The sequence below is a fragment of the Lutra lutra genome, chromosome 15 (genome assembly GCF_902655055.1).
Source record: "Lutra lutra chromosome 15, mLutLut1.2, whole genome shotgun sequence".
Classification (NCBI taxonomy): domain Eukaryota; kingdom Metazoa; phylum Chordata; class Mammalia; order Carnivora; family Mustelidae; genus Lutra; species Lutra lutra.
The window spans coordinates 33,671,429-33,698,440 of record NC_062292.1 but is presented as its reverse complement, the minus strand read 5'-3'; the positions used below and the strand labels follow the sequence as shown (position 1 = coordinate 33,698,440).

At 36.1% G+C, this 27,012-nt stretch overlaps 1 protein-coding gene across 2 annotated transcripts in view; it reads left to right on the top strand.

Annotated features, from left to right (window-relative positions):
• Positions 1-27,012, top strand: part of SYT14 (synaptotagmin 14) — a 193,206-nt gene that overhangs the window by 31,354 nt on the left and 134,840 nt on the right. The window lies entirely within an intron of this gene.

The following is a 27,012-nucleotide window of genomic DNA, read 5'->3' as shown; positions in this document are numbered from 1 at the left end:
TTGTAAATGAAATTCTATAGAGATCCAATTAATTTTTGTATATTGATTTACATCTAGCCATATTGCTGAATTATTTATTTATTTATTTATTATTATTATTATTTTTTAATTTATTTGACAGAGAGAGATCACAAGTGGGCAGAGAGGCAGGCAGAGAGAGAGAGAGAGGAGGAAGCAGGCTCCCTGCAGAGCAGAGAGCCCCATGTGGGACTCGATCCCAGGATCCTGAGATCATGACCTGAGCTGAAGGCAGAGGCTTAAGCACTGAGCCACCCAGGTGCCCCCGCTGAATTATTTAAATATTTCTATAGATATGCTGGGTTTTCTTTGTAGACAGTCATGTCATCTGCAAATAATGACATATTTACTCCTTTCCAGTTGTACTTTTTATTTCTTTGGCAGCTTCTAGGGAAAAACATAATAGAACTCAAAGGACACACTATAGTCCTCTTCCAAATGCTTGATTAAAGATGTTGTAAAAATTGATAATAACAAGTGTTGGTGAGGATATAAGAAAATACAAATTCTTATGTATTGTTGATGGAAATGTAGAATGGTGCAGGCCCTTTACAAAACAGTTTGACAGTTCTTAAAAAAGTTAAAAGTAGAATTACCAAATGACCCAGCAATTGTACTCCTAGGTGTATGTATATACAAGAGAATTGAAAACTTACGTTCATATAAAACTTTCATATGAATGTCCATAGCATCATTTTTCATAAGAACTAAAAAGCAGAAACAGTGCAAATAGCAATTAGCTGATGATTGGATTTAACAAAATGTGGTATATCTATATAATGGAATATTATCCATCATAAAAAGGATTGAAATATTTATACAGGCTACAACATGGACAGATCTCAAAAACATTATGCCAAGTGAAAGAAGCCAGACACAAAAGGCCATGTATTGTATGACTTGTTCCATATGAAATGTCCAGAATGGACAAATTCATAGAGACAAGGTAGGTTAGTGCTTGCCAGGGCTGGGAGCTGAAAAGAAGGGAGAGGTATTGCTCATGGGTATGGGGTTTTCTTGAGGAATGGTTAAAATGTTCTGGAATTAGGTAGTGGTAATGTTTGCACAATTCTGTTAATATACAAAATCCAATAATTGTGTACTTTAAAATGGTGAGTTTTATGGTATATGTATTTTATCTCAATTTTAAAAATACAGTGTAATTTTAGTCTTGGAAGCTACTCTTTTTACGCAAAAAATTTTATCATCTGAAATTCTGGTTCTTTGATGTGTATTACTTCAGATATTTTATGTCTTTATGAGCCCCTAATTAAAATAATGACATGCCTGTCATAGGTGAATATAGATGTGAATATGTGTTAATATGTCCAAGTCCTATTAACCTGGAAGGTGATGTCTAGTTTTATGATGCAGAACTCTCTGGGTGGTCCCGTATGTAGTATTTTCTATATATCGAAGATGTCTTTATGGCATTATTGAATTAAGTGTACAAAATCAACATATAATATCCTAGTAAAAATTACAGTCTGTTTGGGAAATTATAGGAAAAAATTATTGTAGTGGTTAGAGAATAGGAGATCAGTGGTAAACCTTTTTTTTCTTAACCTTTAAAAATGAAAATGCATTTATTGAGTCCGTAGAGAAGATGTGTAGATATGTGAATTTATTACCTGCATATTTTTTTGACTAGATGAAAATCATTTATTTAAACCAGTAAATTATGAATACCTGGTCATACTTGAAAAATTGTAGCAGAGATAGCTTACTAATCTTTTATCTTGTTTGAACCAGACTGTCTTGAAGCTATGTGGTCACCTGTCATTTCTTGTGTCACGCTCATTACTGGTCTAGGTGGCCTTCATGATTTCCTACAAGTACAACCATAAATAATAATTTAACCAATTAGCATCTTAGGGGGAGGAGTCATCACCTATCTTATATGTTCTTTGACAGAAGATTGTGCTTATTAGTGCTAGGTTTACAAATTATGGGCCTGGCTTACAAAACATCTTGAATCTGTTCAATTCTGATAGTTTCTTATCCTAATACAATTTTAAAGAGAGTGAAAGCCATAAGAAATTAGAATTTGGAGATGATAGCTAGAATGCTTATAGTTTAATAGAGCTAGTTGGGGAAGCTGAGCTTGGTGCTACTTTCCCCAGTTTATGACAATTAAAGGAGGGTTTCTGAATGTGTTACTTTTCTTCCTCTGAGGTGGGTGGCTGCTCTTGCTTTGTGTGCGTTGAATGATAATTCACTTGTTTTCGTCTTTTTTTTTTTTGCCTGTGGCCTCAGAGTCTCTCTTTCAGCTGGGAAGACAGATTTATTCTCTTTCTTTCTCTTCCGCCTTCAGTTCATCCTGTGGGATTTACCCTCTTTTGGTGGTGTTTTTTTTTTTTTTTTAATTTATTTTATTTTTAAGATTTTATTTATTTATTTGACAGACTGAGATCACAAGTAGGCAGAGAGGCAGGCAGAGAGAGAGGTGGAGGCAGGCTCCCCGCTGAGCAGAGCCTGACATGGGGCTCGATCCCAGGACCCTGGGATCATGACCTGAGCCGAAGGCAGAGGCTTAACCCACTGAGCCACCCAGGCGCCCCTTTTGGTGGTGTTTTTAGCATCTCTTTTTTGGGGGGGAACATGAGATAAGTATCTGATAATGTAAATGATAATTTTGTATATGTGCTGCCAAAGTGAGCACTAAATGATAATTTTGAATATAGAATTTGCACTCCCCCAAACTATGATATATATAAATACAGGGAGTGAACTATATTTTGCCTTTTGAGGGGCAGGTGTAGGGTAGGAATTTTTTGGTTAGTGATCAGACTTGACTTTCAAATCTTTTCTGGTTCTAACGATCCAGAGTAGAAAAATAATAAAGTACTTTTTCTTATTTCTGTTATTTGACAGAGCTAGTATTTATTTAGAATCAGGAAATTTGGCCGAAGTTTCCCAGTTTGCTCCATCTAGGTGGGGCAACTGAGTAAGTCACTAAATACTTGGAGTCTCAATTTCCTTATATATAAAGTGGAGATAGAATACTAATCTCACAAGAATTATGAAGACTGATGAAATCAAAGTATATGAAAGCCTTTGTAGCAAGTAAACTGGTATATACATATTATCTTACTGATAGAGGTAGGGACGCTGCTGGAATGTGTAGAGATGGGCTAGATATATTCTGTACAGATCTGGAAAGTATGTTCTGATTGTTCCTATTGCTTGTTCTGTCAGTGGTATGAGATTTAGGATTTGGGGTTTTAAGTTTTTGTTTTTTTTTTTTTTTTTTTTTAGGATTTTGAACATGTGAGATTTATTAGTGAGTTGTAACATGAGTCTTCCAAACTGTTCCAATAATTCATGTTTGATGTTAATGAATTGATGTTAATTCATGTTAATGAATGTTGGCATGTAAGCAGACCTCTATATTCAATTTCTATGCAAATCCAATAAAATTATTATTCTTTTATTGTTAGATCAACACTCAAATGTGAAATAACTAGAAATCATGTAAAAACCATAAATTTTTTCCTCAAATTTACTTTTGTTGTGATTACATAGTATGTTATAAATAATGTGCTCTTTTTCTAAGTATTTAATTTAGTTTGAATTTGTTTTTTAAAAATGCCTAGAGTTGTAATAGTTCTTCCCATTTATTCTGTGTGAGGTGAACTGAGGAGACCCTGGGCCCTAGGGCCACAATCCAACCCATCCCAAAGATGTCACCGAAGGTCCCTGGTCTAATCATGAGAAGAATTCAAGGACAGACACAGCATAGCGAAGGAGAGACACAAGTGGGGAACGTTTATTAAAGTGAAAGTACATTTTTGAGATGTGAGAATGGTGAGCTAGAGAGAGAGAGAGAGAGAGAGAAAACACATGCTGTGTGCCCTGGGGTTTGGGTTTCTATCTTTTAGTGACAGTTTTTATTAGGGGGTGGAATATTCATTACTTGAGGTGGGATTTTCTTGGAAGCAGGGTGCCTTGCCTTTTCTTCCTTATTTGGTGAGGGGTTTCCTGTCATGGCACCCACCATCTTGGACATGTCTGGTTTGATATGGCTTCTTGTGGAGTGCTGCTGGGACAGGCCTCTCAGACTTTCCTAATAGCTGGCCATGACTTCCTCTTTGCTAGCTGGCTTCCAGGTATCCTGTTAAACCTAACTTAACTGCCTGCTCTAATAATAACTATTTTCAGTTTTCCTTCTTAGGATAGCTATCTTTCCCTTTGACATATAGCTCAGTGACTTCTAGAAAGTGCTAGTAAGAGATAGTCTTGAACTGAGGAGACCAGATTTTTGTAGCTGCTCTGTTAGAATACATTTTAAGTGTTTTGTTTTTTTTGTTTCTGGCTCAAGAATTTTCAATTAGGTTGTGAATTTATAGAGCCTTGCTGGTAACAAAGAATAGGGCGTTTGCTACTATAATTACAATGACACTTTCATTTACAATTTAATAGAAGGTGGAAATCATGGCACTATATTTTCTTTGATTCATTCTCAGCTTCCTTGAACTTCTTAATGAGAGGTTTATGTGCACCCAGAGGGAAAAGAGCCTACCGCATTGACTGCATTGACTCATACTTGGTATTTTTAGTTTTGTATCCAAATTGAGGCTGCTGTACGTTAGTATCAGCATTAAGTAAGTAAGGCAGACCCTCAGTGTTGGAAGGGTGGCGTGTCTGAATTTCAGATGACAAAGGGAGAGAATACATTGTGAAGGTCACAGGAGTACAGGAACCTAGAGTAATCATCATAAAAATGGAGAGCAAAGTCCTGATGAAGACCATGGGAGAGCCAGTCCTATACCTCACCAAGTCCTACCTTCCTCTGAAATACTTCTGTCTACATTTTCTCTCTTCTCCCCTCATTTCTTTTTCTAAAGCCTATATTAGTTGGAGTCCTGTGAGTGTAAAACTGAAGTATTTGAAGAATGACATCTGTGGACCAACTTCTGAAAGCCAAAACCCATTTTAGTTCTTCCTAGCCTGTAAGCATTATTCAGCTGTGTTCTATGCTCTTTAATAACTGACACTGAGGAGGGAAAACAAATTCATTAATTTGGTGCCAGAACAGAAGGACCGGAATGTTTTTTGCTGCCCATTCCTTGGTGCAAGGGAAGTGGTCTGTTCATACTTTTGCTCAGAGTAGATGACTCACTGATCTGAAACGGAGATGTCTAGAGTCTCTGTAGCTGGGGTTTTTTTTTAATCTTTGAGAGAAGAGGATTAGGGATGGATTCCTGATGTCATTCTGACAGAATTGATGTCTTACATACATGGTGGAGGTTGGATATGTACTAATTAATTTAATTTTGGTTTAAATACTTGTTTTACTTAGTGAATTTCATGCATAAAAATATGTTATGGCTAGGTTCTTTTGATCAGTAGATTAAATTTTCTGGCTACGCGGGCCTACAACCATTTTCAAGAGGAGGGAAAATATCCACAGAGGACAGTTTCCATACATTGGCTAAAATATGCTTCCTCTTTTCTACCTTTCAATCCCAGAAGATAGATAACCATAGAGGAACTAAAGTAATGTTATCTAGTGATACGGCTTTGGTTTGGAGGTGATTTCCCTAAAGAATCCGTTGTTTAGTTCAGTTGTTCAGCTTAGTGTAAAATGTGAGTGGGCATCTTTGGTCCACTTAGAATTTATTTCAGTCTAACGTGTGAGGGAAGGCTCTAGCTTTACATTTATCTATAACTGATTAATCAGTTATGTAAATACCAGTTATTGAATAATTCATCCTTTCCTTGCTAATTTGAAGTACCACTGTTATTGTATACTATATTGTATATATGTGGGTCAGTTTCTGTATTTAGATTTTTTTCTTTCACTGATCTGTCTTTTCTGGAACAACTAGCACAGTGCTTTTGTTATTGTGGCTTTTGTTATCTGGTAGAAAAGGGCTTCTTGCGTTAATGTTTATTTAAAGCTTTTCCTGATTATTCTCCTATGTTTATTTTTCCAGATGAACTTTGGAATCACCTTGTCAAGTTTCCCCTCCCCCCATAACTTATGTTCCACTCCCGTCCCCTAAATTAATCCTAATGGGATTTGGTTAATTCTTATATACGTCTATCTTACTATATGTTGGCTAATTGAATTTAGATAAATGAAAAACATACATTTATCTTTCTGTTCTCTTGTATCTTTCAGTTCAGTTTTATAGGCATGCACATTTCTTACTAACTTCTACTTAACTGCATTATATATATATATATATATATATAGTAAATGGGGCCTTTTATTTCTATCTAGTCATTTTTTGCATATAAAAAAGATAATGTTGGGGAGGGTATGTGCTATGGTGAGTGCTGTGAAGTGTGTAAACCTGGCAATTCACAGACCTGTACCCCTGAGGATAAAAATACATTATATGTTTATAAAAAATAAAAAAATAATAATTAAAAAAAAGTAAATGATTTTTTAAAAGATTTTTTATTTCTTTATTTAACAGAGAGAGAAATCACAAGTAGGCAGAGAGGCAGGCAGAGAGAGAGGGGGAAACAGGCTCCCCGCTGAGCAGGGAGCCCAATGTTGGGTTTGATCCCAGGACCATGAGATCATGACCTGAGCCGAAGGCAGAGGCTTAACCACTGAGCCACCCAGGCACCCAAAAAGTTAATGATTTGCTTATTTATTTTGTAACTGGCCATGACTATGAATGAATGCATGGTTTGCTTAGGAAAATCAAACAGCATGGTATAGTGTTGATTTAATACTTTTTTGTGTTATAAGACATTGAGGGTCTGCAAGACCCACCTCTGTATTTGAAGATTTGCTAGGACTCATCGACTTAACATGTAGTTGTACTCATGGCTAAGATTTATCACAGCAGTGTAACAAAGATGGACAGTTGGATCATGAGGAAAGAAAGGACATGGGTGGAATTTGGGGGAATCGACGTGCAGCCTTCCTTATGAAGGACGTTCTTTGCACAGTAGAGAATGTGGGGCAACATCTGTGTGATGTTTCTTTTTGTCTGTTAAAAACTCCAGTGACTATTCAGAGCTCAAGGTTTTTATATGGGACTGGTCACATAGGCACCTTCTGCCTAGCTAGTAGCAAAATTACAGCCTCCCAGAAGGAAAGCAGAGGTTCAGCGTAAAACAGTGTCTACACAAATAGTTTTGGCACAGGGAACCATTCTTACCAGTTAATTGTGGATTGGAAGCACTCTGCGAGCCAGGTTCCGAAATGCCAACCAAGGGCCTGCCTTGCAACAGATCTTTCCAAGGATAGCAGTCCGAAACCTGCTATATTAGCTCTTTTCTATACAAAAAGTGCCAAAGAAGGGCATTATTTTGAAGAAAGCCATTTTGAGTTAATTTTTGTATGTGATGTACTAAGCAGATCAGAGATCACTTTTTCCATATGGATATCTAGTTGTTTCAGCATCATTTGTTGAAAAGACTTAACTTTCTCCATTGAAAATTCCTTTGTCCCTTTATAAAAAATCAACAGATCATATATTTATGGGCCTGTTTATGTATACTGTCTTGCTCTATTGATCTGTTTGTCTGCCTTGTTGCTGATACCAAACCATCTTGATTATTGTAGTTTATTATCACCCTTTTAAAAAATGGTTATGTAATTAATGTAGACCACAGTAGTTTCAGTTGTACAACTTAATGATTTGATAAATGTATATATTGTGAAGTGATAACTACAGTAAGTACCAGTTGGCCATCTATATGTCTTCTTTGAAGACATATCTATTCTGATCTGCCCATTTTTTAAAAAGTGGGTTGTAATTTGGGGGAGGGCTATTGAGTTGTATGAGTTCTTTATATATATATATATATATATATATAGTTTATGAACCGTTTATCAAATACATTGTTTGCAAATGTTTTGTTCCCATTTGGTAGGTTAACTTTTCATTTTGTTGATGGTTTCTTTTGCTATGCAGAAGCTTTTTAGTTTTATATAGTCCCGCTTATTTGTTTTTACCTTTTTTGCCTTTGCTTTTGGTGTCAGATCCAAAATATCCTTACCAAGACTGTTGTCAAGGAGATTACCACTTATGTTTTCTTCTAGGAGTTTCATGGTTTCAGATTTTATGTTCAAGTCTTCAATAGATTTTGAGTAGATTTTCATGTATGGTATGAGATAGTGGTCCAGTTTTATTGCATGTAGTTGTCAAATTTTTCCAACACTATTGAAGAGACTGTTCTTTCCCCCATTATATGTTCTTGCTTCATTATCATAAATTAATTGACTGTACACAGATGGGTTTATTTCTGGGCTCTCTGTTCTGTTCCACTCATTCGTGTGTCTTTTTATGCTTGTACCATACTGTTATATTATAGCTTTATAGTATAATTTGAAATCAGGAAGTGTAGTACTTCAAGCTTTGTTCTTTCTCAAGATTGCTTTGGCTATTTGGGCTCTTTTGTGATTCCATGCAAATTTAAGGATTATTTGTTCTAGCTCTGTGAAAAATGACATTGGAATTTTGATAAGGATTGCATTGAATCTGTAGATTGCTTGAGCAGTGTAGACATTTTAACGATATAATTCTTACATTACATTAGCATTGAGTATCTTTCCATTTAGTTGTGTCTATTATTGATCAGGTAGGATAAGTCCTCCAGTTTTGTTCTCCAGTTTAAAATTCTTTTGGTTATTCTAGGTCCTTTGCATTATATTATATTTTTAGTTTGTATAGAAAAGCCTCATGGCTTTTTGAACAGGGTTGTATTTAACTTGTAAATATGGGAAAAATTGATATCTTGATGATATTGAGTTGATCTGTGCATATATTTAGCTCTTTAATTTTTTCAGATAATTTTATAGTTTCTGATGTGTACATCTGACTGTATATTTTATTGGATTTATCCCAAAGTATACTATAATTTTTAATCCTTCTAAATAGAATTTTTTATGTTTTTAGCTGTTCATTGGGAATATATAAGAACAAAGCTGCTTTTTGCATATTGATCTTATATCCTACAATCTTGTTGACTTGTTTATTAGTTGTGGCAGCTTTTTTGAAAATTCTAAAGGAATTTCTGTGTAGATGATCATGTCAGTGAAGAAAAATCATTTTTTCTTCCTTTCCAATCTAGATGCCTTCTGTTTATTTTTCATGCCTTACTGTAATAAGTGGAACCTCTAGTGTAGTATTGAATAGAAGTGGTAAGAACAGGTCTTTGTGATTATTTGGCTTGGAATGCCAGATGATTGCATTCATTTCTTTCAACAGCTTTGGGAACAGATATCTTCGCTTTGTGTTTGGAAGGTTTTGGCCATTATTTCTTCAAATATTTTTTCTGTCCTTTTCTCTCTTCTTTGGGGATTCCTGTGATACATATGTTGGCACACTTGATAGTATCCCATAAATCTATCCCATAGAACAGGCCAAGGCTCTGTTGATTTTCATTCTTTTTTTCCTGCTCCTCAAAATGAGTAATTCCAGTTGTTTTGTCTTCATCTTCAAAATTACTGTTTGTTTTCTTTTAATAGTTTTAATCTCTTCTTTGACATTCTGTGTGTGTTCATACATTGTTCTGACTGTTTTTAGTTCTTCCCCATTGTTTCACTTAGCTAATTGAGCATATTCAAAACTGTTGATTTATCGTCTTTGACTAGTAATTCTTATCTCTGGGCTTCCTTAGAGGTAAATTCTACCAGAATATTTTTTCCTGTGAATGGACTATATTTTTGTTTTTTATTTTTTGTTGAGAACTGCATATTTTGAATACTGTAGTATGGTAGTGAAATCAAATTCTCCTGCTTTTGAGAGATTGCTGATTATTGCTTGGTAGGGCTGCAGTTGTCAATGTAGTGCCTTTCCCACACTATTTTTGAAAAGTCTGTATTCCTTTTTATGTGTGGTCACTGACATTTCTTTTCCATTATATGTGAAATCTGTAGTCAGCCAGTGACCTTACAGATTTTTCCTTATATGTCTGTACCTGAAATACCAAGCAAAACAAAGATGTGTGTCTCTTCATATCTTCTGATAACTGTTCCCAGGGAAGTTGCTGTAGCTTGAGGTCAAAACAAAGATAAGCATCTATTCTGGTCCTTCAGGGAATTGCTAAAATAACCAAAATGCATAAGCCCAACATTTTGGAGGACTCAGTCCTTCCTGGTAGCCTGAATACCAACCGGGTTCTCTCCCCACTAGCCTGAATACCAACCAGGTTCTCTCTCTACTGCCACAGCAGAGCTTAAGGTGGGGGATGATCGCTGGTTTTTTTCCCCACGTAAAAGTTGTTTGAGTGGAGGAACCAACTGTTGTAGCTTCCTAACTCCATCATTTTCTGTGAGATAACTCTTGATTATATACGAAAAAAATTTAGGTAACAAGACAAAAACTATATTTACCCACACATTTACAAATTTTCGGTGCTCTGTATTCCTTTTTTGTAGATCTAGGTTTCCATCTGGTATCATTTTCTTTCTGCTTGGAGGACTTCAACATATCTCATAGCAGGTTTGCTCCGTGACAAATTTTTTCAGCTTTTGTGTGTCTCACTTTTTTGTTTTGTTTTGTTTTATCCTTGTTTTTCAAAGATATTTTTACTAGTAAATTATCCTAGTTCACAGTTTTTTTCCTTCTTTAATACTCTCCAGATGGTGCTCCATTTTTTCCTAGCTTGTATTGTTTCTGAAGAATAATTTGTTACTGTTAATCGTATCTTTTTTCTTTGTATGTATTTTTTTTCCTGTTTGCTTTAAAGATTTTATCTTTATAACTGGTTTTAAGCAATTTGAGTATGATGTCCTTTTAGTAATTTTCTTTGTGTTTTTTTGTACTCAGTGTTCAATAAGCTTTTTGTTGGTAGTTTTAATTAAATTTGTGAACATTTTGACCATTATTTCTTCATATATTTTCTTTTTTTTTTTAATTTTAAAAAAATATTTTATTTGTTTATTTGACAGAGGGAGAGCACATAAGCCAGGGGAGCAGCAGAGGGAGAGGAGAAGCAGGCTTTCCACTGAGCAGGGAGCCTGATGCCAGGCTTGATCCCAGGACTCTGGGATCATGACCGGAGCAGACACTTAACTGATGGGGCCACCCAGGCACCTGTCTTCATATATTTTTCTGGATTCCTCTTTCTCTGCCCTCATTTTTCATGGACTCCAGTTATGTATTTGCCCACTTGAAGTCCCACAGTTTATTGATTTTCTCTCCTTTTTTTTTTAATCTTTTTTTCTCTGTTTTAATTCAACAACTTTTTATTGGTGTGTCTTTTACGTTGACTAACGTTTTCTTTTGCTATATTTAATCTGCTAATGATCTCTTCTGGTGTATTTTTATCTTGGAATTTGATTTAGGTTTTTTATTATCTTTATTTTTGAGAGAGAGAGGGGCAGAAGCAGAGGGAGAGGGAGAGAGAGAATCTCAAGAATCTCAGGCAGACTCTGTGCTGAGCGTGGAGCCCGACATAGGGCTTAATCTCACGACCCTGAGATCATGTCTTGAGCTGAAGTCAAGAGTTGGAACTCAACCAACTGAGCCACTCATATGCCCCTGGAATTAGGTTTTTAAAAATATGTTTCTGTGTTTCTTCTTCACATATGCAGTCTTCCCTCTAGCTTCTTGAACCCAGGGAATAGATCATAAAAATTGTTTGTATTCTTATCTACTAAGTCTGTCATCTTTCTGAGTCAATTTTGACTGATTTATCTTTCTCCTCTTTTTTTCCCCCTACTTCACATGCCTGACAATATTTTATTGACTGCCAGACATTGTGAAGTTTCCCTTATAGTGTTTTGGATATGTTTGTTTCTTTCTTGAGCTTTGTTCTGAGATAAGTTGTGACTTAGGAAAATATTGTTCATTTTGGTCTTACTCTTAAATGTACTTAGGTGGGACCCTACCTGCATTTACTGTAAGGTTAATTTTTCCTCTCTTCTGGGCAAGATCCTTTTTAGTACTCTAATCAGTGGCCCCATCATGTTTGAGATTTTAAATTTTGGTTATCGAGAATAAGCACTGTTTCTTGTCCTTGTGAGATGGGCCACAATCTCCTCTCTAATTTTCAGTGGGGGAACGGGGGAGGATTCTTTGCCCAGCTTCTGACAGTTTCCTCACATGGATGTCATGAGCAGTCCTTAGCTGTATGTATACTCGTAGGTGACTCAGTGTAGGTATCTGGAGTTCTCTCTCTCCTCACCTTTTTATTATCTGGATTTCAGCCATGCAAACTTCAGCCCCCCTAGCTTCTTTGTACTCCGGAGTTCAGCTCCTCAGCTCAGGGAGACCCCTGGGTACTGCTTGGGTTTCCTCTCCCTTTGCTGCAGCCTGGAAACTTTGTCTAGGCAGTAAGCTTGGAAAATAAAAATTTTTTTTTCTTCATCAGTGATCACTGTCCTTTCTTGCCTGTGTCTGGTATCCTGGTGCCATTGTTTTATATATTTTATCTAATGCTTGTTGTTCTAGGGTGGTAGGGTAAATCTTATTCCTGTTACTGTATTTTATTTCTTTTCTTTTTTTTTTTTTAAGATTTTTATTTATTTGACAGACAGATCACAAGTAGGCAGAGAGGCAGGCAGAGAGAGAGAGGAGGAGGAGGCAGGCTCCCTGCTGAGCAGAGAGCCCAATGTGAGGCTCGATCCTAGGACCCTGAGATCATGACCTGAGCCGAAGGCAGAGGCTTTAACCACTGAGCCACCCAGGCGCCCCCTTGTTACTGTATTTTAACTGGAAATGGAAAAAGGAATAATCAGAATGGGGTCACTTTTGGTATGTAAATAGATGATACAAAAATCTGGAGCAGAGGATTTTAGGGTAGAAACCAGGAATCTGCACTTTAAAGAGAGAAGAATTGAGATTCTGGATTAGAAAACAAGATATGATGATATATAGCTAAGAAGAAAAGGCAGAAATTTAATTATTAAGAAAAAGAAACTGGACAGTGTACATTTATGAATGAAAAGTCAAAAATTTATTAAGGTAGAAAATTAGCTTTATTTTAGATTTAGCTTAGAGGAAGACATTCTCTAGCCATCTGACATTTAACTTTTGAATAGTTGTCTTAGAACATTGTAGTTTGATTTCTGGGATGGGATTATTTAATTTAAATAATTACTAATTTTCCAGAAATGGTGATAAAAATGTAGTCGTTTATCTTTTTTTTTTTTCATTTTAAAGCTTAAATTTTAATCATGATAAAAGATAACATGTTCCTTATGTACTTAAAAGTCAAATATATTTTATAATATTTAAGCATCTGGGGAAAATTAGTTTAGTATACTAAACTATGTTAACTAGTAGATATATGGTGCCATCTAATGGCTAATATGAAAATCTGTTTAGTAAATAGCATAAAGCTTAGCAGTTTGTTTATATGCTAATTAAATTTAACACTGAAATCTTTGGTGCTTTAAATGTCCAGGGTACAATTTGATTTAAACACTAAGGTATAGTTTCATTTCAATTTATAGTATTTTTTAAATTCAACCATGTCATGTCTGATTTTCCTCCCATATAAAGGCCTATGTATAAATTTTGCATATTTTAAATTATGTTCAATATCAATTAAACTTATACATGTAAAACCAGTTATAACAAGCAAGTCAAGTTTACAAACCTTCCTACCTGCTATCTTTTTAAATTCTTGTTCACTCTTCCTGGTCCCACTGTGTCCTCACTAATTAATGCCTTACAGAACCTCACTTCTATTGTAGACAGAATTCACTTTTCCTCCCTCCCTCCCTCTTTTTTTTTTTCCTGTATTCTTTACAAAATACGTTCAGAACAGGAGAATGATTGATTAGATTGGCAGTCTTTAAGTTGTTCTCAGATTCTTAGATTTCTGTGGAGCCACTCTAGAGGCTGTTACGGAGGTGGCTTAGGCTAGAAAAGTTAGCACTGAAGTCCCTTGAAGTCCTGCACTGAGGAAGACTCCTCAACTCTGTTCAACCCAGTATTTCCTAAATATATTTCATAACAGACCCTTGTTTTCCTTTTAAAAAAAAGACACAGGTTACAATCATGTTGATCTTTCGCTCTTTACCCTTACTTAGGAATTGTTCTATATTTTCTTTTTAATAATAAAGAGATCTTTCATATATGTGTGTATATATACACACAGAGACATATGTAGATTTCTTTTTGATTTAACAAAACAAATTTTTGGGGGGGCGCCTGGGTGGCTCAGTTGGTTAAGTGGCTGCCTTCGGCTCGGGTCATGATCCCGGGGTCCTGGGATTGAGCCCCGTGTCAGGCTCCCTGCTCCGTGGAGAGCCTGCTTCTCCCTCTCCCTCTCCCTCTGCCTGCTGCTCTTCCTGCTTGTGCTCGCTCTCTGTCAAATAAATAAATAAAATCTTTAAAAAAAATTTTTGTTGTTTTTTTCTGGTAGTTTAAAAATGCTGTTCATTATCAAAAATTTAGAAAATGCAAAGAAGTATTTGGAAAGTGTATAAGACGCATAATTGTATCTCCCACAAGTGACAAATATTAATACCTAGAATATTAAACATAGTCTTTTTATATACATATATATAAGTAATTTGAACACAATAGGTATCACGTTCTGTTGTTTTTTATCTAGAGTTTACACCTATATGATATTACATATGACCATTATTATCGACCATTTGTCATTTTGTTTTATTGTTTATCTGATTTCTAATGATGGCATGGTTTTCTCTTATATGGGCACACTTTTTTTTTTATTAGCCAGTCTGCTGTTTCTGGAATTTTAAATGTATAAATTCTTGTGCTATTACTAATAGTGCTTCAATGAGTACAAAACTTCTATTATGTTTGTAATAGTTCTGATTATTTCCTTAGGGGGAAAACCATCTTTTATATATATAAAAGATGTGTGGAAATAGCCTATCTGGTAAAAGAATATCTTCATTTTTTAAGGTCTTTTTAAAAAATTTGTAACAGTTTACACTGATAATCAGATACACAACTTTTTTCATCACTTGATTAAAAAAAAACTTTGCGCATGGGGGGTTGAGGGGGTAGGAGAAGAGTAAATGAAACAAGATGGGATTGGGAGGGAGACAAACCATAAGTGACTCTTAATCTCACAAAACATACTGAGGGTTGATGGGGGGAGGGGGTTGGGAGAGGGGGTGGGGTTATGGATATTGGGGAGGGTATGTGCTATGGTGAGTGCTGTGAAGTGTGTAAACCTGGCGATTCGCAGACCTGTACCCCTGGGGATAAAAATATATGTTTATAAAGCTGTAAAAAAAAAAAAAAAAGAAAGAAAGAAAGGATGAATACCCAAGTTTTGTAGCAACATGGACGGGACTGGAAGAGATTATGCTGAGTGAAATAAGTCAAGCAGAGAGAGTCAATTATCATATGGTTTCACTTATTTGTGGAGCATAACAAATAGCATGGAGGACATGGGGAGTTAGGAGAAGGCAGTTGGCAGGGGAGAAGAAATTGGAAGGGGAGGTGAACCATGAGAGACTATGGACTCTGAAAAACGATCTGAGAATTTTGAAGGGGTGGGGGGGTGGGAGGTTGGGGGCACCAGGTGGTGGGTATTGTAGAGGGCACGGATTGCATGGAGCACTGGGTGTGGTGCAAAAATAACGAATACTGTTATGCTGAAAAAATTAAAAAATTAAAAAAAAACTTTGCGAAATTGGTATATTATTGTATATTGCATTTCTCAGATTACTGTGAGGTTGGATGTTATTCATGTTAAATAATGACTTAGAATTCTTTGGTAAGTGTCTGCAGGAAATTACTCATAGTTTTATTAATTTTCTTTATTTAAAAATATTAAGGATAGGTTAAGAGTGATAACTTTTTAAAAAGTATTTTTATTTATTTTTGTGAAAGAGAACGAGAATGAGCAGGATGGAGCATGAGTGGGGGGAGCAGCAGAGGGAGCGGGGAGAAGCAGGCTCTCCAATGAGCAGGGAGCCCCATGCAGGGCTCAGTCCCAGAGCTGAAGGCAGCCACTTAACTGACTGAGCCATCCAGGTACCCAAGAGTGATAACTTTTACAGGCCATATATTAATTTTAGCCCTTCTTTGTTGTTTAACTTGGAATTTTTTGTTATCTTTAGATACACGGAATTTTCATATTTATATGTAGGAGAAAACTATTAGTCATTTTTATTTAGTTTCTTTGCTTTATGTTTATAAATTTTACCTAAAATAAAATTCCATTTAACTTAACTTCTTTCAAATAGTAATACATATTTTTCTGGTTACAAAACAACTATATATTCACTACTAAATATTCGAGTAACAGAGATTAAGAAAAAATTAAAAATCACATGTAATTTCTATATCCAGAGGTGACAGTATTGTTTATTGAATAACCAGTAAATTTATGTTTTCTGTACTAATTTGAAATTTCTTCATCATATACAAACTTGCCGTGTATACTTGATTATACTTTTTACCTAGTCTATTTTGTTACTTTCATACTATTTAGTGTAGCAGTTTGGCAATATATTTTAATAACTGGTTCAGCAAAGCCTCTTTATATGTTTTAAACATTTTCTTTCTGTGTCTTACCATGTATTCTTATAAATAAACCCGTTATATCAGGACACTGGGGTAGCTCAGTTGGTTAAGTGGCCAGTACTCAAATTTGGTCCAGGTCATGATCTCAGGGATGTGGGGCTGAACCTTGCACTGAGTGAAGAGCCTGTTTGTCCTTCTGCCTCTGCTCCTCTCCCTGCTCGAGTGTGCACGTGCCATCTCTCTCAAATAAATAAATTCTTAAAAAGAAAAAACCTCTTATATTGATAAATACACTTTCATAGTGACCTGAATGACATTTTTTTTTAAAAGATTTTATTTATTTATTTGACAGAGATCACAAGCAGGCAGAGAGGCAGGCAGAGAGAGAGAAGGAAGCAGGCTCCCTGCTGAGCAGAGAGCCCGATGCGGGGCTCCATCCCAGGACCCTGAGATCATGACCTGAGTCGAAGGCAGCAGCTTAACCCACTGAGCCACCCAGGCGCCCCCTGAATGACATTTTTAATCCCTAGTAACCACTAATCTGTTTTCTAGCTCTATAATTTTATAATTTCAACATTTTATATAAGGAGAATTATACAGTATATGACCTTTTTAGACTGAATTTTTTCACTTAGCATAATGCCCTTAATATCCACCCAAGTTGTTGCATGTATCAATCATTTGTTCCTTTTTATTGCTGAGAGTGCTCCATGGTAGAGACATACCACGGTCTTTTAACCATTCACTTGTTGAAAGACATTTGTATGCTTTCTAGTTCGGGGTTACCACATATAAAGCTGCTATGAAAATTCTAGTACAGGTTTTTGTGTGGACATCGTGATGGTTAATTTTGTGTGTCAGTGTGGCTAGTCTGTGGTGCCCACTTGTTTTGTCAAACATATATATTGCTGTGAGGTATAAATGTGATTAATGTTGAAGTCATAGTCTTTTAAGCCACGCAAATTACCCTTCATAGTATGCATAGGCGGCACCTAACCCGTGGATGGCCTTAAGAGAAAAGACTGAGACCCAGCTGACAAGGAAGGAACGGTGCCTGCGGGCGTCCTCTGACTCAAGACTACAGTATCAACTCTTCCCTGGGTCTCCAGACTGCTGGCTTCTCTGGAAGATCTCATATTTGTCAGCCCCTATAGTCAAAATAAATCTCTCTATAAATATATCCTGTTGGTTCTGTTTCTCTGGAGAACCCTGACTAATACAGACTTTGTCACTGGAGTGGTTCTAGAGGAACAGAGTCTTAAGAATGATTTTTCTGAATTTGTTCTGGGGTTTCTCCAGTTCATTTCCTAATCTGATTTGATTTAAAGCTGTGGACTCTGTTTTCAGTAGTAAAGAGGGGATTGATAGTCCATGCGTGGCATGACGTGGCGACAGTGATATGCAAAATCTCACCATTGTATAATCAGATACTTTTAAGAGGTTCTAGGTGACCATTTATTTTGATACCTTGGAACATTTTTGTCAAACTAATGCATATAATGACATTGGCTTATTGCTCCTAAAATGAGCAAAGAAGGGGATGAATTTGGGGATTTGAGCTCCGAATTTAAGTACCACGTAAATTACCACAGAATTCCTATGTCTTCCCAGAAAGAGATCCCTATCTTTTGTAATCAGAGGTTGAGCTTGCTGAAAATCATATCCAAAGTCACATCCCGTCAGTAGGTGAATTACAGTGCAAATTGGATTCCCAACTTCATAGAATATCTGTTGAAATGAAGGCACCGATTGGCCAGGAATGGGATTCTGAAAATTAGAAGGGGGACATATGGGAAAATTTTGATGAGGTTGGGGCATTGAACTCCCACAGTCTACTTAGTCTTCTTTGTTAGTAAAAACAGCTATTGTACTTTGATCTAAGGAGATTAGCCATGCTTGGCCTGAAGAAACTGCAATGGCCTCCTCTTGAGGTGGTTGCATTTTGAGGCACTCCTCATTCTCCTTAGGGCCACCCCCACCATCCTGCTTTACCTCTAGACTTTTCACTAGAGTCAAGTCTCAGCAGGCCCCTAAAGATGAGATACAAAGTGTGACCCATGAGGAGATGCTCTTTAATCCAAAAAAACCCCTTATGACTTTTCTACTTAATATAGACAAATCTAGGGAATGCGTGTGGGAATGGATAGAAAGGTGTGAGATAATGGTGGAAGGAACATAAAGTTGAATCATGCTGAATTTTAAATCTTGCTGAAATTTTGATAGGAATTATAGTAAATCTGTCTATCTGCTTGGGAAAAATTGTTTTTTACTGTGTTGGATTTTCTAAATCACTAACATACTCTCTCCATTTATTTAGATTTTAAAATCTTTTGGCATCATTTTATATCCAAAATATCCAAAATACATATATATATATATATATATATATATATATATATATATATATATTTCGTTAGATTTTTTATTTGTAAGTAGTTCATATCCTTTGGAATGATTATAAGTGGCATTGTATTTTATTTTATTTATTTATTTTTTTTTTTTAAGATTTTACTTATTTATTTGACAGAGAGATCAGAAGCAGGCAGAGAGGCAGGCAGAGAGAGGAGGAAGCAGGCTCCCTGCTGAGCAGAGAGCCCGATTCGGGGCTCGATCCCAGGACTCTGAGATCATGACCTGAGCCGAAGGCAGTGGCTTAACCCACTGAGCCACCCAGGCGCCCCGGCATTGTATTTTAAATTTTGGTTTCCACATATTGATTGCTAGGAAATGGAAATATAACTGATTCTTCAGTGTTAGTCTTATATCCTGTGACTTTGTCAGACTCAACTATAGTTGTAGGTTTTGTTTTGTTTTGGTTTTCACTTGTTTTGGATTTTCTATGTAGAATAATCATGTCATCTACAAATAGGGACAGTTTTATTTTTTCCTTTCCAATATGTATTGGTAAATTCTATTTGCTTATGTTTTGTGAAAGAGTTCTGTGCCTCCATTCATAAGGGTTACTGACCTATAGTTTTCTTTTCTTTTTTTTTTTTTTTTAGATTTTATTTATTTATTTGACAGACAGAGATCACAAGTAGGCAGAGAGGCAGGCAGGGAGAGAGAGGGAAGTAGGCTCCTGGCAGAGCAGAGAGCCCGATGCGGGGCTCGATCCCAGGACCCTGGGATCATGACCTGAGCTGAAGGCAGAGGCTTTAACCCACTGAGCCACCCAGGCACCCTAGTTTTCTTTTTTTAACTGACTTTGTCTGGTTTGGTATTAGGGCAATCCTGGTATAAAATAAATTGAGAAATATTTTCTCCTCTTCTGTTTTCTGGAAAAAATTGTGTAGAACTGTGTTCATTCTTTAAATGTTTAGTGTTCTCCAATGAAACCTTTCTGGACTTGTAGATGTCTTTCTCAATAGCTTTTTAAATTATGAATCCATTTCTTTAGTAGTTGTAAATCTATTCAAATTATTTATTTTATAATAATGTGTAGTGTGTACTTTTTGAGGAATTGGCCCATTTCACCATGTTGTGAAGTTTATAAGGTTGTCTGTAACGTGCCTTTTATGTCTTAACGTCCTTTTGATGTCTGTAGGGTATATAGTAATATCCCTTTTCAGTCCCGATAATGGTAATTTGAGCCTTCTCTCATTTTCTTTGTCACTCTTGCTAATTATACTCTTTTATCCAATTAGAATTACACATTTATTTTACCCACTTGACTCTGAATGTATTTGAGTTTTCACCCCTTAATTTATAATATTTTGTGGGGTTCTTTTTGTCCAATTTTATTATCAGAATCATGCTAGCTTTGAAAAATAAATGAAGAAGCTTTTCATCTTGTGTCCTAGAACATATTAGAAAACTTTTTTAAAAATCCTTTTAGGCTGTTATTTTTATTTAAGGTGGTTTTTGATATTTAAACTGTATATTTTATTCTTATTTCATAGACATTTGGAAAAGTGTGTATTGGTCTTTAAAATCTTAAATATCTCTGATCACATCCTTGTTCTCCTGTATAGAATTCTGGGTTTGTTTGTTTTGTTTGTTTGTTTTTAGTATTTTGTATTTTTGAACAATATATTGGTTCAGGCAATGAGATCTGAGTTAACTAAGGCTTTGTTTGAATACTGACTGTGCCACTTACAACTCCATGAACTTGGGCAAATTATTCAGTCATCAAGTTTCAGTTTCTTTTTCGCAAGGATTGGGTTGTGAAAGTTGAGTAAAATGCAACCTGTAAAATACTTGGCATAGTGATCAGACTGAGCCATGAATTAATGTTAGCTTGATTAGATTTGTTAAGGTTTGTGTGTTTTCTTTAATCCCTTTTCCCCCTATACACAACAATAACTGCAAAAAAAAAAAAGTTCTTAGATTCTTCTATCGCTTTTACCTAATTTAATTAATTGATGCTTTTATCTTAATTGTTTCCTCCTCTTTCTTTAGGGCTTTTTTATACCATCTTTTCAAAACTTCTTTAATTGAATGCTTCATCATTTTCATCCTTTTCTGATTAAAAACAGCACTTAAGACTAGATTATGTTTTCATTCGCCTCCAAAAATGAAGTTTAATTGTTTAGGATATTTGTAAAATAAAGGAGATGGGATACCATACAAGATCAATGATTCTTCTTTTCACTGAAACTCAGGGAGACTAGAAATTAATGTTTTAAATTTGAGACATCCTAAGATCTCTACTTCAATTTTGAAAGTATGCTGTGCTAGCCAGCAGCTTTGCCATGTTCCTCATTTTAAAGTGAATACTTTTGGGTTGTAATGTATTATCATTCATTTTGTTTGCTATATATTTTCGGTAGATTCTCTGTGTCAACTTTGTCTTGATCTGTTTCTCCCTGCATTTCTGGATTTTTTTTAAAGGATTTTATTTATTTATTTGAGACAGAAAGATAAAGAGAGTGAGAAAGCATGAGCAGGGGGAGAGGCAGAGGAAGAGGGAGACTCTGAGTCCGGAGCCTGATGTGGGGCTTGATCCCAGGATGCTGGCTGGGATCATGACCTGAGCCAAAGGCAGACTTTTGTTTGTTTGTTTGTTTGTTTGTTTTGTTTTGTTTTTTAAAGATTTTATTCATTTATTTGACAGACAGAGATCACAAGTAGGCAGAGAGAAAGGAGGAAGCAGGCCCCCTGCTGAGCAGAGAGCCCAATGCGGGGCTCAATCCCAGGACCCTGGGATCATGACCTGAGCCGAAGGCAGAGGCTTTGACCCACTGAGCCACCCAGGTGTCCCCCAAAGGCAGGCATTTAACCATCTGAGCCACCCAGGTGCCCCTTGGATTTGGTTTTAATATTAATTGTTTACATTTATGTTCATAAACCTAGAGATCAACTCTTGCTGTAGTAATCTGACGTAACAATCCATCCCAAATCTCATGTAAAAATAACCATTTATTTTCACAGATGTGACAGCTCTCTGTCTTCTTATCTTTTCTGGAACTTATATTCTAGTTGGGGAAGAGAGATAATAAAGAAAGAGCAAAATTAAATTACTTGGTACTTTTGAAGGTTGATACAGAAAACAGATCGAGGAAAGGGAGAGGAGTGGGTGGTGATGGATTGTGTTTTTAAATAAGATGGACAAAGTTGCTTTCACTGAGAAGATAACATTTAAACAAAGACTAGGAGGAGATGAAAGAGTTCTCTATGTGAATAGCTTGGAAAATGCCATGCAGCCAGAGGTAACACCAGGGAAAAGCAAGCTGTCTCGCATTTGAGGAGTATTAAAGCATCCTGTGTGACTGGAGCAGGATGAACTAGCGGGGAGGTGGTAGGAAGTGAGGTCAGAAGAATAATAGGCAGGTCATGGAGGAAATGGGGAGCCATTCCAAAGTTATGATCAGAGGACAGTTAATTCTGAGTTTTGAAGGCTCAGTCTGGATCCTGTGTGAGACTAGACAAAGAAGGACAGGATGGGAAGTAGGCAGGCCAGTTAGGAGCTCTTGCAGAACTGAAAAGATTTATCAGGCATCACCATAACCTCTATAAACTGCCCCAAAGGACTATTCATTATGTTCTGTTTTTATTTGAAACATAATGGACATAAAAAATAGTATTTAAAGTATACACCTATGTAAAAAAGTAGAATGCTGCTGTCCTCTAGAAGTCCCAAGTAATCTTCCTGGTTACCACCCCCTCCCTGTCTGCTCCTGGGGAAGTCACTTCCTTTTTTCTTTATGCTTTTACTGCCTAAGTGTTCATCCTTGGAAGATCTAGTTAATTTCTCCTATTTTGAACCTTATATTGGAACCTTGCAGTATGTACTCTTCAGCCTCTTCTCAACCTCACATTTATGTGATTCATTTTGTTGCATGTAACTGGTTCATTCATTTTATGGCTGCATCATATTCTCATGTATGAATATATGGATTTTCCTCGCGTACAGTGGCATTACATCCCAGTAAACCCATCATAAGTTGAAAATATTGCAAGTCAAAATGCATTTAGTTACACTTAAACTACTGAACATAGCTCACCTAGCCGACCTTAAATATGCTCAGAACACTTCGGTTAGCCTATAGTTGGGCAGAATCATCTAACACAAAGCCTGTTTCATAGTGAAGTGCTGAATATCTCACACAACGTACTGAATCCTGTCCTGAAAGTCAGAAACAGCATGGTTGTATGGATACAAAATCGTGGTAAGTGAATCCGTTGTATACTCTTATGCTCGTATGCCACCCCCCAGCATCACAAGAGAGCGTTGTACGATTTATCACGAGACCAGAAAAGATCCAAATTCAGAATTCAAAGTGCAGTTTCTATTGAATGCCTGTCACCTTCATAGCATCATAAAGTTGAAAAATCGTAAGTTGAACCATTGTAGTCAGGGACGTCTGTACCATGATTCTTCTTTTTTGTTAATGTATTGTTACTCATCATCCCACTTTGTCTGAAAGCTTTCTAGTTGCTCCACTTTCCTGTGAATACTTGGTATGGACAGACTTAAATTTTGGTCATTTTGGAATAGTGGTATTGCATCATGGTTTAATTTTCATTATACTGGTTAATAACAAAGTCGAAGAACTTTGCATATGTCATTGGCCATTTGTATTTCATCCCTTGTGATAAGTCTGGTCAAGATTTTGTCTATTTTTTATTAATTATGTATGTATACTTACATATTTATATTTATTATTAATTTGTAGGAATTCTTTGTGTATTTTAGACATAAGCCATTTCCCCCTCATATGTGTTGCATATCCCATTCTTCAGCTTGCCTTTTCATAATACAATATTTATTGATGACCAGAAATTCTAAATTTTAATGCAGTTATGTTTATCAATATTTTCTTTTGTAGTTCTTTTTGTATCTTGTTTAATAAGAAATCCTTCTTTACCTTGGGATTATGAAGACAGGTCTTTGTACATTTTTCTAAAAGACTTATTAGCAAAAGCTTTTTGCATTAAGATCTTTATTCTACCTGGAATTGATTTGTATGTAAATTCATTTCCCCCTCATATTTGCAGCTCAGTGTATTGAAAAGATGATTTCTGTCCACTGTGGTGCAGCCATTTCCTCATACATCAGAATCCCTGTGTGCATGTATCTGTTTCTGACCTGTCTGTTCTGTACTCTAGGTCTGTTGTCTATCCCTGTACCACTACCACTTCATTTTAATTTTAGGTTCAAATTCTTGGTGTTTGATAAAGCATCACCAGATAGGTTTTTTGTTCTATGCTCACCTTGCAATTTTTCAGTTTCAGCTTTTTAGGTATTCTGATACCAGGAAGGTGAGAGTCCTAATTTGACATTCTATAAACATTCCTGTTATTCTCAAGAGTTTTGACAGTGTAAGTTCTAAAAGTTTGCTCATATATCCTATCCCCATTTGAATTTGGCTGCTGTGTACCAGAATCTGAAAGATTGATAGATTGTCTCTATGCCTATTTTGATCTTTTTCCTCATATAGGACCTCTAGCCCCTGATAAAAGACAGGCTTTTGACTTCTCTAAAAATGAGGACAAGATATTAGACAGTGAGCAGGATCCTGAAAAGTATGAGATTCGAATTAGCCAGGTCAAGTGAAGAGAGAAGGGGGGCAGAGAAGGGCAGTTCTATCAAGTATGTGGGGAAACGTGGAGTGAAAGAAGAGCCTGGGACGTATTGGAAGTATTATAACACTTTGTGTAAGTCAGTAATACTGTCTTAGAAATTACCATTCCTTGGGAGAAGATAGTGCAAACGACATAGCTGATAAAAGGTTAATATCCAAAATACATAAAGAACTTATCTAAATCAATACCCCCCAAACAAATAATCCAACCAAAAATGAGCAGAGTTGCCTGGGTGGCTCATTCAGTTGAGTGTCCAGCTCTTGGTTTTGGCTCAGGTTATGATCTCATGGGTTGTGGGATCGAGCTCCACTTCAGTCTCCCTGCTCAGAGATGCGTCTCATTGAAGATTCTCTCTTCTGCCGGTCCCCCACAGTCTCTCTGTCAAATAAATAAAAAAATATTTTAAATGAGCAGAAAACATGAACAGACCTTTCTCCAAAGAAGACATCCTGATGGCCAACAGGCACATGAAAAGATGTTCAACATCACTCCTCATCAGGGAATTGCAGATCAAAATGACAGTGAGATAGCACCTCACACCTGTCAAAAGGGCTAAAATAAAAAATGCAAGAGGTAAGTGTTGGCAAGGATGTGGAAAAAAGGAACCTTCTTGCACTCTTGGTGAGAACTGGTGCAGCCACTATGGAAGACAGTATGGAGGTTCCTCAAAAGTTAAAAATAGAGCTACCCTATAATCCAGCAATACCTCTACTGGGTATTTACCCCAAAACTACAAAAATACTAATTCAAAGGAATAAATGCACCTCTATGTTTTTGCAGCATTATTTACAGTAGCCCAAGTGTCCACCAGTAGATGAATGGATAAAGAAGAATGTATAAATATAGAATGTATAGAATGTATAAATAAAGAATGTATAAATATAGAATGGAATATTATTCAGCCATAAAAATAATGAAATCTTGCCATTTGAAACAACATGGATGAAACTAGAGAGTAATGCTAGGAGAAATACCCCAGTCAGAGGAAGACAAATACCATAGAATTTCACTCAATGTGTCATTTAAGAAATAAAACAAATGAACAGAGGGGAAAAAAACAGGCAAACCAAGAAACAGACTCTTCACTGTAGAGAACAAACTGATGGTTACAGGCAGGAAGGTGGGCAGGGGGATGGTTTAAATAGGTGCTGGGGATTAAGGAGCGCCCTTATGATAAGCAGTGAGTGATGTATGAAGTGTTGAGTCACTATATTATACACCTGAAACGAATATAGTACTCTATTTTAACCATACTGGAGTCAAAATAAAAAACTTTTTAAAAAAAATTTTGAGGGGCACCTGGGTGGCTCAGTGGGTTAAGCCACTGCCTTCGGCTCAGGTCATGATCTCAGAGTCCTGGGATCGAGCCCTACATCGGGCTCTTTGCTCAGCAGGGAGCCTGCTTCCTCCTCTCTCTCTGCCTGCCTCTCTGCCTGCTTGTGATCTCTCTCTCTGTCAAATAAATAAATAAAATCTTTAAAAAAAAAAAAAGAAAAGAAATTTTGATTAAAAAAATGTAATATAAAGGATAAATTTTTTAAAATTACCATTCCTGATTTGTAGGGAGTTATCAGCAGTTTATCTTGGACAGTTAGTAAAAGCTATTTTTAGTTTTTAACAGTGATTTTTCAAGGTCTCTGATTCTTTTAACTATAAAGACTATTTGCCTATAAAACATAGTAAGGAGTTACTACACTATTATATACCCCAGTCACTTTTATCTCTTGATCTTCCCACTAAAGATCGAGGGGGATAATGTGGCAAACTTCGTTAATAATTAACCGCAGTCATCCATTTAACTAAAAGATGTGACTTGTCCAAAGTAATATTCTAAAAAGTATCAAAGGTAATTAAAACCTCGTTCTCAGAAACATTCTCCTTCCTTTAGGAATATTTCACTGCTTTGAAACTAAAGGCTAAGTAGAATATAGTCTTTATGTGTTGAGAGGAGCAACAAAGATGGGAAATAATTTTCAAATGATTTTATAAGGTTCAACTGTTATGCACCTGAATTTGGAGAAGAATAAAGAGAAGAGGCTTAAATAAAAGAGGAAAGAATATGAGGCAGGAGGAGTTGATTCCCTCCTTTTAACCTAGTGGTCAGAATTATTAATAGACCTGACCTGGCCTTTTGGGCTTTGTTTGGGCTAGCAAAGACCTAAGACTTTATTTAGTTTAGACTCCCAGCAGCAGGTGTTCAAAATTGCAAAACGTTTAGTCATCTTCTAGAATATTCTGTGAAGTGAACCATATTGCATCTATATCCTATTGAGTTCTATGACATCCAAACTGGTTGCCCCCTAAAATTCAGTAAATATTGCCATATCCTTACAAATACCAGTTTTCTTTATTAATATATTTTCTTTTGTTAACTCAGTTTCTTGACAGATGTTTTTTTCTGTTTGTTTTCTACTGCCTTTTGATTTATTCCTTATTTGAAATAGTTTCCAAATCCACTGTGTACTTTTTCTTTTCAACTTTTCTGAGTTATTAGATCCACTTTAGTGTTTTTATACAATTATAATTATCATCTGTCCCCACTAATTTATTTCTGAGTTTTGAAAATTCTCAAAGTTTCTTTTTTAGTATCTTC